Source organism: Gossypium hirsutum, chromosome A09 (assembly GCF_007990345.1).
Source record: "Gossypium hirsutum isolate 1008001.06 chromosome A09, Gossypium_hirsutum_v2.1, whole genome shotgun sequence".
NCBI classification, from domain to species: Eukaryota; Viridiplantae; Streptophyta; class Magnoliopsida; order Malvales; family Malvaceae; genus Gossypium; species Gossypium hirsutum.
The window spans coordinates 48,040,167-48,063,000 of record NC_053432.1 but is presented as its reverse complement, the minus strand read 5'-3'; the positions used below and the strand labels follow the sequence as shown (position 1 = coordinate 48,063,000).

General features: G+C 37.0%; 1 long non-coding RNA gene across 1 annotated transcript; it reads right to left on the bottom strand.

Annotated features, from left to right (window-relative positions):
- Nucleotides 1-340: 340 nt before the first annotated feature.
- On the bottom strand, nucleotides 341-1,581 carry LOC107888272 (uncharacterized). Its single transcript, XR_001681326.2, has 2 exons — nucleotides 936-1,581; nucleotides 341-640 (listed from the first exon to the last, which is right to left on the bottom strand). It is a non-coding gene; the product is annotated as an uncharacterized lncRNA (long non-coding RNA).
- Nucleotides 1,582-22,834: the final 21,253 nt, after the last annotated feature.

The following is a 22,834-nucleotide window of genomic DNA, read 5'->3' as shown; positions in this document are numbered from 1 at the left end:
ATTAACTTGTGACATCAGCTCAATCAAATACATTATGATGGAAATAATAAAATGTGCATAATTAAATTAAAATGTATAAAAAATATTAAAATAAAGCTTTAACTCAACGGTAAATTAAATGTTTTATTAATGCAGTTGGTTTAAATTCAAATCTCATCATATGCGTGTTTTTTATTGATTTTTTAAATAAAAAGACTAAGATACCCTTAAATAATATAATTTATTATAATTATGAAAGGGTATTCTTGTAATTTCCCTAACCAAGTTGGTGACTCGGTTGAGGGTGACACCAACTCAATTAGGAGCTTAAATAATAGTAAGTATAGATATATACAATTGATGAGATAATAAATTGTTCATATTTGTAATAGCCAATTTTGGTCTGACCCAATTACAAAAATAAATCCAAAATAAACAAATTTAAAAGTCCAAATAATAAAAGTCCATTACAAAATCAGACCCAAACTCAAACCCAATTACCATGCCCGAAATAAACTAAACCCTAGCCCATTATCTTTAATTTTTTTCAGCAGCCACCCTAACCCTAGCCACCAAAGTTCAGCCGCCACTCCCCCTCGGCTTTTGGCCTCCCCTCGGCCACCACGCCCCTGACCATTGCCCCTTCCACGCGTCGCAACACCTGCAACCAAATCAAAAAATAGCAGCAAGAAGGCACGCGATCGACAGAGAAATAAATGGCAAAATAACAAAAACCATGAAACCAACAGTTTTTAGATTGGCTTTAAAAGCCAATATCTTTTCTTTGTAAACGGTTAGGAACATAAAAATAAAAAAAAGCAGAATAGAAGCAAAGGCAAAGGTTGATTTCGATTTACTTTTCTTGTTTTCTTTCGATTTACTTTTTATTTTTCAATTCTTTATCAAAAACGATTTTAAATAGAAACATAAACAAAAAGGGAGAAGAAGAGACTCACCGGTTCCCCACGGTTGCAACGCCGGAGGGTCCACCTCCGTTGTCAAAATCGAACCCCGAAGGGGTTGAGAACCATCTCTATTCAACTCTTTTTTTTCGGGTTTTGAGGGCTGGTTTCTCTAGGGTGTTTCAAGACGAGGCTAAAGGCCCATTTTGGCGCATCGCCGGCCACTGAATACGGTGGTGGTGCGACAGTCGAACGGCGTCGATGATGGGTATATGAAGCCCTAGCCAAAAAGAGAGAAATGGGGGAGACAAGGGGAAGGAGAGAAAGCAAAAAGCTTTCTGTTTTCTTTAAAAAAAAGGGCTAAAAATGAAATAAATAAAAAAAGGGTTTTGGTTTAAATGATGATGATGAAATGAGACGTTTAGTGTAGTGGGGGGTTTGTGCATTCTCCTTAAAAGGGAGATTTATGTGCTTGGTCCTTCCCCTTTTCAACCCCCATTCAATCAGGCCCCATTTTCTTCTTTTGTTTCTTTAAATTTAGCCCTCAGATCCTGTTTGGTTTTCTTTTTTATCCCTAATTAACTTTCCAGTATTTATACTTTTATACCCCGAATTTTAATTTATTTTTAGCCATGTCCTAAATCTATTTAATTCATTTATTAACCCTTTTTAAATGTTTCATTTACATGTTATTTTAAATATTTTATATGTTACTTATTTATATCTATTCTAACTTATTTTAATGTACTGATTATTCAAATTCTTATTATTTATCTTAACTTGCTTTATGTATATATATGTTACCTTAATCTATTTTATATGTATTATTTATTTTTTTATTCCTTAGCTATTATATATATGTATACATATAGTTTATTTCAAGCTTTTTAGATATTTATAATTCTTTAAAATTTATTATATATTTATTATAAATTATTTTATATTTTAAGTTATTGTATATTATGTATTTCAAATAACTCTCTTTTTATTATCTTTGAACTGTTACTAGTACAAAGTATATTTATATTGTCTATTTTTAATTCTTTTACGTATTATATATTTTAAACTCCTTATTTATTACTTTTAAATTAACTTATATATTATTTATTTTAAAATTATTTTATATACCTTATTTTAAACCCATTCTACTTATTCCATATTATTTATTTTACACTTTTATTTATATATATATTTTCTATTTTAAATTTATTCATATGTATCTTTTTTATTTGCTTTGTATAATATAGATTTTAAAATTCTTTTACATTATTTATTTTAAACTCGCTTTATGCATTTTTCATTTTAAATTGTTTTATTATTTGCTTTAAAATTATATATATTATCAATTTCAAATCGTTATATCTTTTTTTTATATATATAATAGTTAATTCTTAGATGTCTAGTATATTACTTATTTTAAGTTTCTTTTTACATAACATTTATTTTAAACTCATTCATATATTAATTATCTTAAATTATTTTACATATTATTCATTTTAAACTTTTCCCGTATATTATTTATTTCAAACTTTCGCCTATATTACCTATTCTAAAATTGTTTATACATATATTCTATTTTTAAATTGTTTTGTACATTGTTGATTAAATTTCTTTTTTCATTATTTATTTTAAATTCATTTCTTATCATTTTAAAATTTGTTTTACGTTTTATTCATTTTAATTTGCGTTGTAATTTTTTTTTAATTTAATTCATTTGTCTTTGATTATTAATGATTAGTATTTAAATAATGTATGTTGTGTGATTATTGCCATTGTGTATTTTAATTCGTTTACTTCATATTTTTGCATTATTGTTATTCATTCGTATAATATTTTATCCATGCATTATTATTCTATGCACATTTACTATATTTCTATTTTATATCATCGCCTCATGAATCAAGCCTCGTTATATTTATCCAATAAATTATTTTGTTTTAATTCAAACAAATATTGCGCATCGTTAAATATCATACCCACTATATTTCAAAACGAAATTTCAAAACAAGGCAATGTTTCGCGTTTTGGAACATCGAGGAATCGTGCCCTAACTTACGGAGTTTCGATTTTCTCGTTGGTCCTAAATTGCCAAATATCCTTTTGAGTTTTAAAATACATGGAATTCCAATTAAAATTAAAGACAACTTGCGCTCAGGTGTTCATGGTATCGTGTAACTTACGGGATGTGATACTTCGATATCTTGAGACGAGGAAATCTTTAGCAATCACTTTGATTTAATTCGAACTTTTTAAAATTAACGTTAATAAAAAGGATCGTATTTTAAATCCATTCCCAATTTTCAATTTTCGACATTAAGACACTAATTAATCAATTCGGTACAAATTTTTCGGGCGTGTCGAGGGTGCTAATCCTTCCTCGCACGTAACTGACTCCCGAACTTGTTCTCTTGAATTTTGTAGACCAAAATGCCGTTTTAGTAAGCTAAATTGTTTTATTAAAACAAAGGTGATCCGATCACACCTAATAAAGATCGGTGGCGACTCCCGTTTTAATTTTCGTTTTCAAACAAAGTCGATTCCTGTTTTTTAAAAAATGGTTTCGACAGCTTGGCGACTCCACTGGGGACGTTTGAGAGTCGAGTCATAAAATTGATCAATTTTTGTTCTTTGTCGAAATTTGAAATCTGTTTTAAACTTACCGTCATTTCATTGCATCACTTTATTGCATTTCCTCTGTGTGGTCTCTTTCTTTTTATATGATTGGTTTTTTGTTCGACTCTTTTAAGTATACCTTTTCGCATCATATTGCATTGTTGGTCAATTTTACCCCTTTAACTGAGAGTGAGAAACTACTCATTCGTGAGGTCTTCACCTCCGTATAGGATAGTGGATCACTTTCGGGATACATCCGTACCTACGTTTTTGTGAGGTGTTCATCTCTGTATAGCCGTAGGGAAATGTATTCCCCTGAATTGAACTCGGTCCGTATGAGCCTATAATGGGTGAAGATCGAGGAATCTGCGGGTTCAGGTACCTTTACTCTAGAACCAAACCATATGTAACGAGCCCTAAGAGCCTACCCTAGGTAGAACCATGCCAAACCTTAGTGGTTACCCGAATAGGTGCTTCATTATTTCCTGTCTGCTTTGAGTTTTATTCTTTGTATATAATAATGACTTGTTGTGTTTTGCTGTTATTGCATGACATCTCATCATAAAAGGGTGTTGGTTCATGTTCGGTTACTAAATAGAAGAGTTTAGTATAGAAAAAGGGTTTCTTGATAGAGTGGAGGATAATGCGGCCGTCCGAGTGTGGTCCGAGAAGACGCAACAAGAGAAAGGTGATAGTTTGACCGAGGGATACGAGTCGGAGTTGTGGGATTTCACCCGCATCAGTACAAATCAGAATTACCTGCAAGAACTAAAAGAGATATGGAATAGTTGGAACGACGATATCAAAAAACTCTTTTACTGTAACTACGGCGACTTACCCTATCTGCTCGATATAAAGGTGGACAAACATTTGTTTCGAGCCCTTACGCAGTTTTGGAACGCCGCTTACAGTTGCTTCACCTTCGGAGAAGTCGATTTAGTACCTACTGTGAAAAAATACATGGCGTTACTTAATTGCCCAAAGATTCAGGCCGACAGGGCCTATTCAAGACCTGTTAGCGTCCCTCCCTTTTTGAAGAAATTGATGAATATCACGGGGATGAGTGAGCAATGGGTTGCAGCCCGCATCAAGCAAAAAGGGGATAGTAAGTGCATTCCTTGGAAGAATTTGAGGGACCTAATCCTTGCGCATCCGGATTCAAAGAAAAGGGTCGACGTTTTTGCCTTAAACCTCTACGGTTTGATCATCTTTCCTAAGGCACTCGGACACATAGATGAAGTCGTCTCAGATTTATTCGATCGACTTGATAAAGGTACCACACCTGTCCCGAAAATCCTAGCAAAAACTTTCAGATCCTTGAATGCATGTCGGAGAGCAGGCGAGGGAAGATTTATTGGTTGTGCACAGCTTCTTTTAGCTTGGTTCCATAGCCATTTTTGGAAGGTGGAGAAGGTCTCCTATCGAGTTTTCTCTAAAGACTATTCCCCATTAAGAGAATTAGTGGCCACATCGAGACGAGACAACATCTCAGAAGAGAAATGAATAACTATTCTCCAGAATTTGCAAGCTGAAGATATGGAATGGAGGGCTCCGTGGTTGATCCCTGGCGAGATTTTATATAGGTACGGTGATTTTGACTGGGTCCCTCTGGCTGGAATATGGGGAGCTGTTGGATACGCTCCACTGCTTCTGTTAAGGCAGTATCGATCAAGATAGTTTATACCGGTGACATAAGGGTTAGCACAATGTGAGTTCCCCTATAAAGACAACAATTATAAGAGGAGGGTTCATGAAATATCAGATTTTGGAACCAAACTCGAAGAATGAAAGGATTCACCGTAGGCCCAATGACGACCCCTGAGTATGAATGATGGTGGGGTAGGAGAGTCAACGACAACATCCCTAGGCTGAATCAAGGAGACACTCTACCGATAGAAGAGCATTTACGAGTCATCCCATTCGAGTTAGAGATCATTAAACAAGACTTTGAGAAAAGGAACTAGAAGTTGGGGAAGAAGATAGGACAACTAGAAGAAGAAAAAATGAAGTTGGGATTAGACGTTGATATCCACAAGCTAGAGGCCGAGAAGTTAAGGAAAGGAAAAAACAAAGCCGAGGAAGATTTGGATAGTCTGAAAACCGATTACAAAAAGTTGCGTATGTCGATAAGAACTGCTGGTCTGGGTAAAACGTTGGAATAATGGCGTCAAGAGATTAAAGAGGAAAAAACTAGAGCGGACCATTGGGAGAAGAAGTTTCAAGATGTCCGAGTGCGGGAAGACGCTCTGAAAAAGAGTTTGTTGGAGAGCCAAAGCGAAAAGGAGAGGTTACGCGCTCGAATAGCTGAATTGGAAAGATCACTACATCAACATCGTAGCCATAACTCCGTAATTAAGCTGAAGGCTAGTTTAAGTAGGATTGAAGAGTTGAAAGGAAGGGTAGAAGAACTCGAAACGGTGCTACGAGATAGCAAAATATGAGTGGAGCTTCTTGAGGCAAACAACGACCATTGCAGGGAACAGCTTCATCGCTTTCAAGAACAGATTAGAGATAGAGACTATGTCAGGAGTGAAGTTGTGGCTCAGGTTCGGGAGGTAGCCGATCACTTGGAAACCTTAGCAGTTCAGGCTAATGTACTGAGCTTAAAGTACGAGTCGGAATCAGATCGACGCCGAAGCTTAGCTTGGCTTCTTAGGAAGGTTAAGGCTTTGGGCATTAGGGCAAAGTCGTATATGTAATCATTCGTTCTATGTAAATAAATTTTTCTTCTAGTAAAGTTCTTCTAATGAAATTGAATCAAAATCAATGCCTCTTTTTGCATTCATTCATTTGCATTACATTTCATCATATGCATTAAATTTCATGAAAGGACCCTGATTAAACAAAATTATTTCAGTTAATCTGGAAACCAACAAGAATCAACCAACCGAACACAGCTACAATACCCGTTGTAAAACCAAAGAATGGATCAGAGATTAGAAAGGATAGAAAAAATGCAAAGGGATATGCAAGAGCAATTACAAGCACAGATGCAAAAGCAACTGGCTAAAATACAACAAGATATGAGGGAAAAAATAGAAGAATCCCAAAATAATCTGATAGGCCAGTTGGCGCAGTTGTTGGCTAGAGAACACGAAAAAGGGAAGAACACTATGGGGAACGATAATGAAGACCCTATCTATCCTCTAGGCTTTGCTCCGGTAAATACTCAACCACAATAGGAGGTGTACCCACGAACAGTACCCGTCACTATCAGGCCCCAGAAATACCAGGCCAATGCCTCGACACCAATGAATATTCCTATAGGTTCAGGCTCTAATCCTGGGGATAATCCAGCTAATCTATTTGTCCCAGACCTTGATGACGTGGCAGAAATGGGGAAAGGAAAAGTAAACCTGACAAAACAACTCGATGGTCGGTGTAAATGGCTTGAAGAAAAATTCAAAGCAATAGAGACTGCTGATTACCGTGGAGAGATCGATGCTAAGGACTTAAGCTTGGTCCCAGATCTAGTGCTCCCACCAAAATTTAAAACCCCGGAGTTTGAAAAGTATAATGGAACGAGTTACCTTGAAGCTCATATTATGATGTTCTGTCGAAGGATGACAGGGTATGTTAACAATTATCAGCTGTTGATCCACTATTTCCAAGACAGTCTGATCGGATCTGCGGCCAAGTGGTATAACTAGCTCAACCATGCCCAAATTGGTTCATGGAAGGACTTGGCTCAAGCTTTCATGAGACAATACAGCCACGTGACAGACATAGCACCCGACAGAATTACATGACAAAACATGAAAAAGAAGCCAAGTGAGAGCTTCAGGCAGTATGCCCAACGATGGAGGGAAATAGCGATGCAAGTCCAACCACCCCTATTGGAGAAGGAAACGACCATGCTTTTTATCAATACCCTGAATGCCCCATTCATTAACCACATGTTGGGAAGCGCTACTAAGAGCTTCTCAGACATAGTGATGTCTGGGGAGATGATAGAAAACGCGATAAGATATGGGAAAATTTAAGCGGAAGAGAGTACTAAGAGATCAGCTCTGAGAAGGAAAGAAAATGAGGTGAACAATGCGAGCGTATACAATAAAGGTTATTCTAAGCCAGTCACAGTAAGCCAGCCGAGGGCAATGACTACTAGCCATCAGGGCTCCGCAAGACAAGATTCCAACCCAAGGCCTAACACAAAAAGAGTCCAGTTCACGCCAATTCCAATGACGTATAGGGAGCTTTACCAGAATCTGTTCGATGCGCATGTGGTGTCTCCATTTTACCTGAAACCCATGCAACCTCTATTCTCTAAGTGGTATGACGCAAACGCTTAATGCGAATACCATGTAGGAATCCCGGGGCACACAATTGAGAACTGTACGACCTTCAAAAAATTAGTCGAAAGGTTCATAAAGATGAGCATTGTGAAGTTCGATGATCCCACAAGACCTAATGTGGCAGGAAATCCGTTACCCAGTCATTCAGACGAAGGGGTAAACGCGATAGTTGAAAATGGAGGGAGGATAACCAAGATAGATGTATCAGAGGTAAAGACTCCGTTAAGATGGGTTTGGAAGAAAATAGTGGAAGAAGGTTTACTTATACAAGATTTAGGGGAGAAGCCCGAAGGAGCAAAGCACTACTGTGAATTCCACGACGAGGAAGGGCATGAGATCCAAAAGTGTAATGAATTCAGGGCTCTAGTACAGAGATTGATAGAAAATAAAGAGATTGAATTCTTTGAGTATACCGAGGGCCCGAAAGGAGAAGATGTGTGCACGTCGGAGCAAGGGCCAACCAACAAAGTCCATGGGGTCAGTCACCCGGTGGTAATTATATCCCGACCAAGAGTGAGTGAATTCGGAGTACCAAGTGTGCCAAAAGTCATAATCCAGAAGCCCGTTGCTTTCCCTTATAAAGATAGCAAGAGTGTGCCTTGGAACTATGACTGTAACGTGACAATCTCGGGAAAAGAGAACCCGGTTGGCACTTCAGAAGAAGGTCAAGACGAAGGTTTCTATACACGAAGTGAAAGGCGTTATACCCCGAATACAAAAGCAGAATCAGTTAAAGGAAAATCCGTGGTTGTTGAACAAAGAACGGAGAAGACAACCAGATCGGAATCACCTGTCAATGAGCCTGTAACTAAAAAAGAGGCTAAAGAATTCTTAAAGTTCCTGAAGCACAGCGAGTACAGCGTTGTGGAGCAATTGCACAAATAGCCAGCTCGCATATCGGTACTAGCCTTGCTCTTGAGCTCAGAGACTCACTGCAGTGCATTGATGAAAGTTTTAAATGAAACATATATTGCGGATGATATCTCTGTCAACAAGCTTGATCGTCTAGTCAATAACATCAGCGCAGATAATTTTATTTTCTTTAGTGATAATGAAATACCACCGGGAGGCATGGAATTTACAAAGGCCCTGCACATCACCACTCGCTGCAAGGGATACACGTTGCCGGGGGTACTGATTGATAATGGATCAGCGTTGAATGTCCTGCCCTTGTCCACGCTAAATAGGTTGCCAGTGGATAGCTCCCACATGAAGACATGTCAAAACGTCATGAGAGAATTCAACGGTAATGAAAGAAAAGTGAGAGGAAGAATTGAGATACCTCTCTTGATTGGCCCAAATACATATGAGGTGGACTTCCTGGTAATGGACATCAAGCCATCGTACAACTGCCTGTTGGGGAGGCCGTGGATCCACTCAGCCGGAGCAGTGCCGTCGTCACTACACCAAAAATTAAAGTTGGTAACTGAGGGTAGGTTGGTAACGATAAACGTGGAGGAAGACATCATTGCATCCGTTACCAATGACGCACCGTACGTGGGTACGGACGATGAGGCAATAGAATGTTCCTTTCGATTGCTAGAATTTGTCAATGCTACATTCATTGTCGAAGGGAACAAGATCCCAATGCCCAAAATATCCAAAACTACGAGGATGGGCCTGCGATTGACGGTCGGCAAATGAGAACTGCTAGGAAGAGGATTTGGAAGATGCCTCCTAGGAAAGATCGAGGTACCAGTGCAAAAGGAAAAACGAGACCACTTTGGCTTAGAATTTAAGCCAGATGCGAAGCAAAAGAAGAAAGAGTTGGAGAAAAAACAAGAGAGAAGAATAGCGCGTCTGCGCGGTGAGGAGGTCAAATAGGAACCAATGACCTTTCCTCATTTATCCAAAATATTTGTGTCGGGAGGAACTATTTACCCCGAACAGAATATGACAAGAAATAAAATGGTTGAAGAAATGTTGGGGAGTTGGAGCATCAACGCCATATCTGAAGAAAAAGCCAAAGAAGAGAATTTATCGAGAATTCGCCCTTACATCCCTGGAAGTGTTTTGAACAATTGGACCGCGAAGGAGATCCCTATAACTTTTAGAATTAACTCAGAGTAATGTTCAAAACAAGCTTATTGCTCTAAGCCTAGGGGCAATAAGAATCCTTTTATGAAATAGGCATATGTCCAAATATCGTTATTTCAATAAAAAATACATTTTTGTGTATCATCTTGAATAAATATTCTTTTATTCTTTCTGCTTCATTCATAATCATACCACACAAATCAAATATTCTTAGATTCTTTTATTCTAAGGATTTCTCTCTTCATCCATAACAGGTCTCTAGATATCAATGATATGAGTAATGTTGCTACTGAATCAGAGACTCCTTTCGAGCAAGATTTGTGTATGGAGGATACTGAGGATTTTGAAGATGACCGAAATTGTAACCTATCTCCTGATTTGTTAAGGATGGTAGAACAAAAGGAGAAACAAATCCTAACTCATAAAGAATCGGTAGAAATTGTTAGCTTAGGAGAAGGAAAAGAGGTGAAAATTGGAGCTAGTATCACTGTAGAAACAAAGCAAGACCTCATCGAGTTACTCCGAGAATTCAAGGATGTCTTCACATGGTCATATCAAGACATGCCCGGATTGAATACTGATATTGTGGTACATCGACTCCCCATAAAAGAAGAATGTAGGCCAGTTCAACAGAAACTCCGAAGGATGAGACCCGATGTTTTGTTGAAGATAAAAAAAGAGGTCAAGAAGCAATTTGACGCCGGTTTCTTACAAGTGGTCAAGTACTCAGAATGGGTAGCCAATATAGTCCCAGTTCCTAAGAAAGATGGAAAGGTACGAATGTGCGTGAACTATCGAGATTTGAACAAAGCCAACCCAAAAGATAACTTCCCGTTGTCTCATATTGATACATTAGTGGATAACACGGAAGGTTACTCGCTCTTCTCCTTTATGGACGGTTTCTCGGGATACAACCAGATAAAGATGCATCCTGAAGACATGGAAAAAACCACATTTGTAACAATGTGGGGGACGTTTTGTTATAAAGTGATGCTGTTCGGACTAAAAAACGCAGGAGTGACATATCAGAGAGCCATGGTAACTTTGTTCCATGATATGATGCACAAGGAGATCGAAGTCTACGTCGATGACATGATTGCAAATCCAAAACAGAGAAGGAACATGTGCAAGTCCTGAGGAAACTATTCTTGAGGTTAAGAAAGTTTCAACTAAAACTCAATCCCGTAAAGTGTACCTTCGGGGCCAGGTCAGGAAAATTGTTGGGATTTGTAGTCAGTGAGAAGGGAATTGAGATTGACCCGAATAAAGTAAAGGCTATACAAGAATTACCCCTACCGCGCGCTCAAAAAGAAGTTCGAGGCTTTCTAGGAAGACTAAATTACATCGCTCGGTTTATTTCGCAACTAACACAGAAATGTGACCCGATATTCCGTCTCCTTAGGAAGCATAACCCAGGTGTTTGAGATGAGGAGTGCCAGAAAACTTTCGATAAGGTCAAGCATTATTTGTCCAATGCCCCAGTACTGATGCCACCTTGTCTGGATAAACCATTGATATTGTACATGGCAGTGTTAGAAAACTCCATGGGATGCGTGCTAGGCCAACATGACGAGTCAGGAAGAAAAGAAAAAGCGATATACTATCTCAGCAAGAAATTCACCGAATGTGAGACAAGATATTTATCGATCGAGAAGTTGTGTTGTGCTTTGATTTGGACAACTCGAAGACTGAGACAATACATGTTGTACCAACAACTTGGCTCATCTCAAAACTAGACCCTTTGAAGTACATGATGGAGTCAAATGCTTTGAACGGAAGAATGGCTCGTTAGCAAATTTTGTTTTCTGAGTTTGACATAGTCTACGTGAACCAAAAAGCTGTAAAGGGGAGTGCAATAGCAAATTTTCTGGCCAGTAGAGCTTTAGAAGATTATGAGCCGTTAAGCTTTGATTTACCAAATGAGGATCTAATGTATGTTGCAACCATGGAAGAAAACTCTCAAGAAGACCATCCTTGGAAGCTAAACTTTGACGGGGCTTCAAATGCTGTAGGGAACGGGATCAGGACAGTTTTAGCATCCCCAAACAGAGATCATTATCCTTTTACTAGTAAATTGGATTTTGACTGCACAAATAACATGGCGGAATACGAGGCATGCATCATGGGCATCCGTGCAACCATCGAACGTAAGATTAAAGTATTAGAGGTATACGGAGATTCTGCATTAGTGATCTATCAGCTTAAAGGTGAATGAGAGACAAGAGATCCCAAGTTAATCAATTACCGAAGGCTGGTTCTTGAGTTAATTGAAGAGTTTGACGATATCACTTTCTGTTACCTCCCACGAGATGAAAATCAGATGGCTGATGCCTTAGCAACCTTAGCTTCTATGATCGAAGTGAATAAACAAGAGGATGTGAAGCCTATCCAAATGAATATTTATGAGGCTTCGGCTCATTGCTGCAACATCGAAGAAGAAGAAGAGAAAGATGATCATCCTTGGTATCAGGATATTTTGCGATATGTGAGGAGTCGTGAACACCCAGACCAAGCGACTGAAAATGATAAGAGGACATTAAGAAGGTTAGCCAGTGACTATGCCTTGGATGGAGAGATCCTATATAAAAGATGTAACGCCCCCACACCCGAGACCGTCGCAGGAGTCGAGCTTGAGGTGTTACCGACATAATTTATCGAATTAAGAACTTCGAATCATTTATTTCTACATTCACAGCTTTCTAGCTACCTGCATCACAGTTACAAGAAAAATCATATCTCGAGTTATAAAACTCGAAATTAAGATCCGTAAATTTTCTTTAAATATAGACTCATATATATATTTACTAATTTTTTTCTAAAATTTTTGGTTGAGCCAATTAATACAGTTTATTAGTTAAAGTTACCCCTGTTTCAGGACTTGACTGGACTGACCTCTGTTTACTACGAACCATATTTCTCTCTGTGAAAAGTTTATATGACTATGACTTTTATTTATTCCAAAACTAGACTCAATAATGATTCCAAGAATATAAAATACACCACCTAATTATTTTTTTACAATTTATGGTAAATTTCTAAAGTTGGAATAGGGGATCCAGAAATCGCTCTGGCCCTGTTTCACTAAAATTCAAATATCTTACAACATATAATTCCTTTACTTGTTTCATTTGTTTTATATGAAACTAGACATACTAGGCTTCAATTTCATATTTAATCCATCACCAAATTCAATTTATATGATTTTTAGTAAATTTTCAAACTCATGTCAGTGTTGCTGCAATATTCTGTTTATGGCAAATTTCATCTTTTCATGAGTTTTTATGATCTAGATAACATATTAAACTTCCATGACATCAAACATGATCTAACTTAGCATTTTCCATGACTTATCATTATTAAGCATTTTCTCAACCAAATCATGGCCATATCACAAAATTATTTACACAAAATAGGTGTATTGCTATACATGCCATACTTAAGTTTTACAAGCCATTTACCAAAAAGAGTCCATCGGATAGTGTGATCGAGCCTTAGACCTGTCCCAATTCCTAAGCCGGCTTGTTCAAAACTACAGTGAATGAAAAGGAGGGAGTAAGCATAAATGCTTAGTAAGTCATATGCAAATAACAAGTAACATAACAATACAATTATACCAAACAACCTTAGCATGGTATCACCAAAACATATATCACATTTCTAAACATCATTAATAATCTTACCACCTTATCGTTGTTGTATTTATTTTCAACCCGAAGGTTAAGTACATACCTATCCAAAGTGTCCATTTCACAATACTTAGCAATGCGTCACCTGCATCTTAAGTGTTCTTCCATTTCACTAGAAATTTTACCTGTTAAACACATCGTAATATAACTCGGATACATGGATAATTTGCACATAAGTGCCATATTTGTAGCCAAGCTACCATGTAACCCGCCCATAAGTGAACTCGGACTCAACTAAATGAGCTCGGGCGTTCGCATCCATAAGTGAACTCGGACTCAACTCAACGAGTTCGGATGCCTAGTTACATCTCACGAACTCGGACTCAACTCAACGAGTTCGGACATTTCACATCCATAAGTGAACTCGGACTCATCTCAACGAGTTCGGATGTTCAACCATCCTAGTGACATGTCACTTGTATCCTAATCTATTCCTAAGGTTCAAACGAGATTTTCCTCGAACACATCTCCTTGCCATCTTCCGTAAAATACCAAAACCAATACTCGGTAGCACTTTATATTTAACAAATAATACACTTAATTTGCATTTTATTCGAAAATAACCACAAAGCATATATTTCATGATAAAAATCAGCATATCATATATTTAACATCAATAACTTAAAAATAACAATTATGCTACCTTATTTACATATGAACTTACCTCGGTACAAAATTTTTAACAATCGAGCCTATTCCTCGTAAACTTTGTTTTTCCCTCGATCACGACTTGAGTCTCGTTTCTCTTGATCTATAATACCAAATTAATCTTATTTAATACATACATTCATTTAAACAGTCCTTAATACGAGCTTTGGCAAAATTACCATTTTCCCCCTAAACTTTTGCATAATTACACTTTTGCCCCTAGGCTCGGGAATTAAACTTCATCCCTTATTATCATGTTTTATGACATTCTGATCATTTTCCCTTCTATGGCAACATCAAATTCTCACTCTAACATGTATTTAGGACTACTAAATATTTTTACCGATTAAGCCTTTTACTCGTTTTTACTCAAAATCGAGTAGCACAAGTTGTCTAACAAAATTTAAAACCTCATATTCTATCATAAAACACCAAAATACACAAATTTCACCTATGGGTATTTTTCCAAATATGAATCATAGGTTGAATTATTGTTAACATAAGCCAAATCGAGCTACCGGGATTTCAAAAACATAAAAATCATTAAGAACGGGGCTTGAAATCACTTACTATGAAGTTTGAAAGTTGAAGAAACCCCAGCTATAGAGGAGAGCAAAAATTGGCAGAACAATATGGAGAAGATGATCATTTTGGGTTATTTTTCCTATTTTTATTTCATTTAATATCCAAATGACCAAAATGCCCTTACTACTAAACTTTCCAAAAATTCCTTCCATGTCCTAATTTTGTCCATGAACTTAAAATTAGTCAAATTACCATTTAAGACCTCCTAATTAATATTTCAAAGCAATTTCATACTAAAAACTTCTAGAATGCAAGTTTTGCAACTTATTCGATTTAGTCCCTGACTTTAAATTAAACTCGTTATGCCAAAAATTTCGTCACGAAATTTTCACACAATTATGCAATCATATCATAAACATCAAAATAATTATAAAATAATTATTTCTATCTCGTATTTGTGGTCACGAAACCACTATTCTGATTAGGCCTTAATTCGGGATATTACAACTCTCCCCCCTTTAAGGATTTTCGTCCTCGAAAATCTTACCGGTAAACAAGTGTGGGTATTGGTTTCTCATTGTTTCTTCAGGTCCCCATGTAGTCTCTTCTACCCCATGCTTTTGCCACAATACTTTCACGAGAGCGACACTTTTATTTCTTAGTTTCTTGACCTCTTGAGCTAAAATCTTAATCGGTTCTTCTTCGTAAGTCATATCCGGTCGTAGTTCAATTTCTGTCAGTGAAATTATATGTGAAGGATCCGAAGGATACGGATGTAACATAGATACGTAGAACACATCATGGATCTTTTCTAATTCAGGTGGTAATGCTAGCCGATATGCTACCGGTCCAACTTTTTCAATTATTTCATATGGTCCAATAAAACGCGGACTTAACTTGCCTTTCCGGCCAAATCTAAGGACTTTCTTCCATGGAGACACTTTTAAAAATACCTTATCACCAACTTGAAACTCGATTTCCTTTGTTTCAAATCCGCATAAGATTTCTGTCTATCTGAAGCAGCTTTCAAATAATCTCGAATCACTTTCACCTTTTCTTCTGTTTCTTTTATTAAATCAACTCCATAAATCTGATTTTCCCTGAGTTCAGTCCAATACAATGGCGTCCAACATTTACGACCATACAATGCTTCATAAGGTGCCATCTTCAAACTCGTCCGATAACTATTATTATAAGCAAATTCTACCCACGGTAAGTACCTTTCCCAACTACTTTGAAATTCCAATACGCAACATCTGAGCATGTCTTCAAGAATCTGAATTACTCTCTCTGATTGTCCATCATTTTGTGGGTGAAAGGCAGTGCTGAAATTTAACTTTGTACCTAATGCCTCTTGCAACTTTTGCCAAAACCGTGAAGTAAATCTCGAATCTCTATCCGAAATGATTGACAAAGGTATTCCATGAAGTCTAACAATCTCACGGATATACAATTCAGCCAACTTATTAAGAGAATAATCCGTACGTACCAGAATAAAATGAGCCGATTTAGTCAGTCTGTCAACTATTACCCAGATGGCATTTTTCTTCCCAGGAGTTAACGGCAACCTTGATATAAAATCCATGGTAATTCGATCCCATTTCCATTCAGGAACCATGATAGGCTGGAGTAATCCCGAAGGTACTTGGTGTTCAGCTTTCACTTGTTGACAAACTAAGCACTTTGATACAAACTCGGAAATATCTCTTTTCATTCCACTCCACTAGTACATTTTCTTCAAGTTATTATACATTTTCGTACTGCTCGGATGAATCGCCAAACAGCCATTATGTGCTTCATACAAAATCCTTTGAATCAACTCATCATTTTTCGGTACAAAAATCTGATTTTTAAACATCAAACAACCATCAGAACCGATTCTGAAATCTGATCCCATATCAGTTTCACACTGTTTTCTCTTGGCTAGCAAATCTTCATCATTTTTCTGAGCTTCAGAAATCTCTTGTAAAAATATCGGTCTTGCTCTTATCTCTGCTAGAATCGAACCATCACTTGATATCTTTAACTGAGTATTCATAGCTCTCAAAACAAATAACAACTTTCTGCTTAAAGCATCGGCAACCACATTCGCTTTTCCCGAATGGTAGTCAATAACAAGCTCGTAATCTTTCAACAACTCCAACCATTTTCGTTGTCTCAAATTCAAGTCTTTTTGTGACATCAAGTACTTAAGACTTTTGTGGTCGGTATATACCCGGCACTTTTCACCATACAAATAATGTCGCCAAATCTTCAAAGCAAACACCACCGCAGCCAATTCCAAATTGTGAGTAGGATAATTCCTCTCATGAGGTTTTAATTGCCTCAAAGCATAAGCCACCACTTTTCCTTCTTGCATGAGTACACACCCCAAACCATTTAGAGAAGCATCACTATACACCACAAATTCTTTACCTGATTCGGGTTGTACTAACACTGGTGCCTCTGTTAATAACTTTTTCAATTCTTCAAAACTCTGTTGACATTCTTCCATCCATTCAAATTTAACATTCTTTCGGAGTAGTCTAGTCATAGGAGCAGCAATTATAGAAAATCCATTTACAAACCGCCGATAATACCTAGCTAGCCCCAAGAAACTTCTAACTTCGGTTACATTTTTTGGTGGTTTCCAATCAACAATGGCTGAAATTTTACTAGGATCAACCCGTATACCATCACCTGAAACCATATGACCCAAAAATCCAACTTCCCGGAGCCAAAATTCACTTTTACTAAACTTAGCATACAGCTGCTTATTTCTCAGAGTTTGCAAAACTATCCTCAAATGCTCAGCATGCTCTGTCTCATCTTTGGATTAAATTAAAATATCATCAATAAACACCACAACAAATTTGTCCAAGTATGGCCGAAATATGCGATTCATCAAATCCATAAACACAGCAGGAGCGTTTGTCAACCTGAATGGCATAACTAAAAATTCATAATGATCGTACCTTGTTCTAAAAGCAGTTTTAGGCACATGCGACTCTTTTACTCGCAGCTGATAGTATCCAGATCTCAAGTCAACCTTTGAAAACCATGTCGCTCCTTTTAGCTGATCAAATAAATCATCAATTCTTGGAAACGGATACTTGTTCTTGATTGTCACCCTGTTTAATTGCCGATAGTCAACACACAATCTCATAGAACCATCCTTCTTTTTCACAAATAACACGGGAGCACCCCAAGGTGAAAAACTTGGTCTCACAAAACCTTTATCAGTCAACTCTTGCAACTGCGACTTTAATTCCTTCAACTCTGCTAGTGCCATTCTATATGGAACAATCGAGATCGGAACTATTCCCGGTATCAAATCAATACCAAATTCTACTTCCCTAACTGGAGGCAAACCCGGCAATTCTTCTGGAAATACGTCCGCAAATTCACATACAACCGGCACTGATTCAACTTTCTTTTCAACTTCTTTTGTATTAATTACATACGCCAAATAAGCTTCATAACCCTTTCTCAAATATCTTTGAGCCGACATTGAAGAAATCACACTAGACAATGCCTCTGATTTATTTGATTCAACCCGCAGAGTTTCACCATTTTCACACTTTAATTCTATAACCTTTTCTTTGCAATTTATGATAGCATCATGCAATGTCAACCAACCCATACCCAAAATAATATCAAATTCATCAAACGGCAACAACATCAAGTCGGCCAGAAAGTAATGACCCCGAATCATTAAAGGGCATTTCTTGCATACTTTATCAACTATCACAAATTTTCCTAGTGGATTCGACACTCTAATCATAAATTCTGTGTGCTCAACAGGTATATTCATATTAGACACCAGTTTCATGCATACATATGAATGAGTAGAACCGGGATCAATCAAAGCATTAACATTAACATCATAAAGAGAAAATATACCAGTAATCACATCGGGTGATGAAGCATCTTCACGCGCTTTAATAGCATAAGTTCTAGCCGGAGCCCTACCTTCAGATCTAATTACTGCATCTCTGGCTACATTCTTACTGCTTGCTTCATTCCCAGCTTTTCTTGGATACCTTCCCCTTGAATCCGCACCACTTGCTTTTGTATACTGAAATTTTTCTTTCTAAGCTCTCTCTGGGCAGTCTCTAATAAAATGATCCGGAGAACCACATCGAAAACATTCATTTGCTCTGCACGGGCCATAATGATTTCTACCACACCGCTGACACTCGGGTTTAACAAATCTCGAGTTCCCTACACTGGCTGCGGAAGTAGTCTGGGACTTAGGACCCACATTTTGCTTCTTATAATTCCCATATGATTGCCCAACTGAAACTTGGGAATGAGGATTCATATTTCTTGACTTTCCGGGTTGTTGTGAGATGCATTACTCATTGGTCTTTTCTTCCAATTTCGTGTCTCAGATTCTACCTTTTTCTTTTCCTTAAGTAGTTCTTCAGCCTTACAAGTCTTCCACCAATTATAAGCTAAATCCCTCAACAAAGATATAGCACATTTCAAACATTCTTCAAGTGTACAAGATAATTCATCAAATACCCGGATAGAATTTTCAAGCCAGAACTCTGTTTTCTCGGCATCGTCATCAATATTTGCCCTAAATTCTTCGGCCCCTTGTTTATGAATTCTATCAACCGGAGTTTTGTGAAATTTTATCATATCCACACCCTGAGGCATCGGGGGCATAGGTTGAGGAATAGGGGGAGGTGGGGGAGGTTGTGCATTTGGGTTCGTACGAACAAACTCAGTATACCAAGCATTCATCATTTGGAGAAAGGCTTCCCGAGCCCCTTCTCCTCCTCCTTGACCAACAGTAGGAGGTGGATTTTCAGTTGGCACCGCCCCTTCAGTCGGAGCTGGTGCATTACTCTCTACATCATCAGCCGCAGTTGGATCGGGATCCATTTACTATAAAAAAATCATTTAATAGGTTAGAAGTCGTCACACTATCACAATTTATACATATGGCATGTATAGCAAAATTCATACATACAACACGTAGTCCGAGAACTGACTAAACCTGCTCTGATACCACTAAATATAATGCCCCCATGTCCGAGACCGTCGCTGGAGTCGAGCTTAAGGTGTTACCGAACATAATTTATCGAATTAAGAACTTCGAATCAGTTATTTCTACATTCACAGCTTTCTAGCTACCTGCGTCACAGTTACAAGAAAAATCATATCTCGAGTTAAAAAACTCAAAATCAAGATCCGTAAAGTTTCCTTAAATCTAGACTCATATATATATTTACTAATTTTTTTATAAAATATTTGGTTGGGCCAATTAATACAGTTTATTAGTTAAAGTTACCCCTGTTTCAGGACTTGACTGGACTGACCTCTGTTTACTACGAACCATATTCTCTCTGTGAAAAGTTTATATGACTATGACGTTTATTTATTCCGAAACTAGACTTAATAAGGATTCCAAGAATATAAAATACACCACCTAATTATTTTTGTACAATTTATGGTAAATTTCTAAAGTTGGAACAGGGGATCCAGAAATCGCTCTGGCCCTATTTCACTAAAATTCAAATATCTTATAACATATAATTCCTTTACTTGTTTCATTTGTTTTATATGAAACTAGACATACTAGGCTTCAATGTCATATTTAATCCATCTCCAAATTCAATTTCTATGATTTTTAGTAAATTTTCAAACTCATGTCAGTGTTGCTGCAATATTCTGTTTATGGCAAATTTCATCTTTTCATGAGTTTTTATGATATAGATAACATATTAAACTTCCATGACATCAAACATGATCTAACTTAGCGTTTTCCATGACTTATCATTATTAAGCATTTTCTCAACCAAATCATGGCCATATCACAAAATTATTTACACAAAATAGGTGTATTGCTATACATGCCATACTTAAATTTTACAAGCCATTTACCAAAAAGAGTCCTTCGGATAGTGTCATCGAACCTTGGTCCTGTCCCGATTCCTAAACCGGCTTGTTCAAAACTACAGTGAATGAAAAGGAGGGAGTAAGCATAAATGCTTAGTAAGTGATATGCAACTAACAAGTAACATAACAATACAATTATACCAAACAACCTTAGCATGGTATCACCAAAACATATATCACATTTCTAAACATCATTAATAATCTTACCACCTTATCGTTGTTGTATCTATGTTCAACCCGAAGGTTAAGTACATACCTGTCCAAAGTGTCCATTTCACAATACTTACCAATACGTCACTTGCATCTTAAGTGTTCTTCCATTTCACTAGAAATTTTACCCGTTGAAAACATCGGAATATAACTCGGATACATGGATAATTTGCACATAAGTGCCATATTTGTAGCCAAGCTACCATGTAACCCGCCCATAAGTGAACTCGGACTCAACTCAATGAGCTCGGGTGTTCGCATCCATAAGTGAACTCGGACTCAACTCAACGAGTTCGGATGCCTAGTTACATCTCACGAACTTTGACTCAACTCAACGAGTTCGGACATTTCACATCCATAAGTGAACTCGGACTCAACTCAACGAGGTCGGATGTTCAACCATCCTAGTGACATGTCACTTGTATCCTAATCTATTCCTAAGGTTCAAACGAGATTTTCCTCAAACAAATCTCCTTGCCATCTTCCGTAAAATACCAAAACCAATACTCGGTAGCACTTTATATTTAACAAATAATACACTTAATTTGCATTTTATTCGAAAATAACCACAAAGCATATATTTTATGATAAAAATCAGCATATCATATATTTAACATCAATAACTTAAAAATAACAATTATGCTACCTTATTTACACATGAACTTACCTCGGTACAAAATTTTTAACAATCGAGCCTATTCCTCGTAAACTTTATTTTTCCCTCGATCACGACTTGAATCTCGTTTCTCTTGATCTATAATACCAAATTAATCTTATTTAATACATACATTCATTAAAACAGTCCTTAATACGAACTTTGGCAAAATTATCATTTTTCCCCTAAACTTTTGCATAATTACACTTTTGCCCCTAGGCTCGGGAATTAAACTTCATCCCTTATTATCATGTTTTATGAAATTCTGATCATTTTTCCCTTCTATGGCAACATCAAATTCTCACTCTAACATTTATTTATGACTACTAAATATTTTTACCGATTAAGCCTTTTTACTCATTTTTACTCAAAACTGAGTAGCACAAGTTGTCTAACAAAATTTAAAACCTCATATTCTGTCATAAAACACCAAAATACACAAATTTTACCTATGGGTATTTTTCCAAATATGAACCATATGTTGAATTATTGTTAACATAAGCCAAATCGAGCTACCGGGATTTCAAAAACATAAAAATCATTAAAAACGGGGCTTGAAATCACTTACTATGAAGTTTGAAAGTTGAAGAAAGCCCAGCTATGGAGGAGAGCAAAAATCGGCAGAACAATATGGAGAAGATGATCATTTTGGGTTATTTTTCCTATTTTTATTTCATTTAATATCCAAATGACCAAAATGCCCTTACTACTAAACTTTCCAAAAATTCCTTCCATGTCCTAATTTTGTCCATGAACTTAAAATTGGTCAAATTACCATTTAAGACCTCTTAATTAATATTTCAAAGCAATTTCATACTAAAAACTTCTAGAATGCAAATTTTGCAACTTATTCGATTTAGTCCCTAACTTTAAATTAAACTCGTTATGCCAAAAATTTCTTCACGAAATTTTCACACAATTATGCAATCATATCATAAACCTCAAAATAATTATAAAATAATTATTTCTATCTCAGATTTGTGGTCACAAAACCACTATTCCGATTAGGCCTTAATTCGGGATATTACAAAAGAAGGAAGGATCAGGTACTATTAAGATGTGTAGACACCGTCGAGGCTAAGCAAATCTTAGAAGAGGTTCACGAGGGTATCTGCGGGACGCACGCTAATGGTTTCACAATTGCCAGACAGATCATGAGATTTGAATATTATTGGTCCGCTATGGAAGGAGATTGCATCAACTATGCCAAGAAGTGCCATAAATGCCAAATTTACAAAGATTAAATTCATGTACCTCCTTCACCCCTTCATGTCATGACTTCTCCATGGCCTTTCTCCATGTGAGGCATGGATGTCATAGGACTGATCTCGCCGAAAGCATCTAATGGACATCGATTTATTTTTGTGATTATAGATTACTTCACCAAGTGGGTAG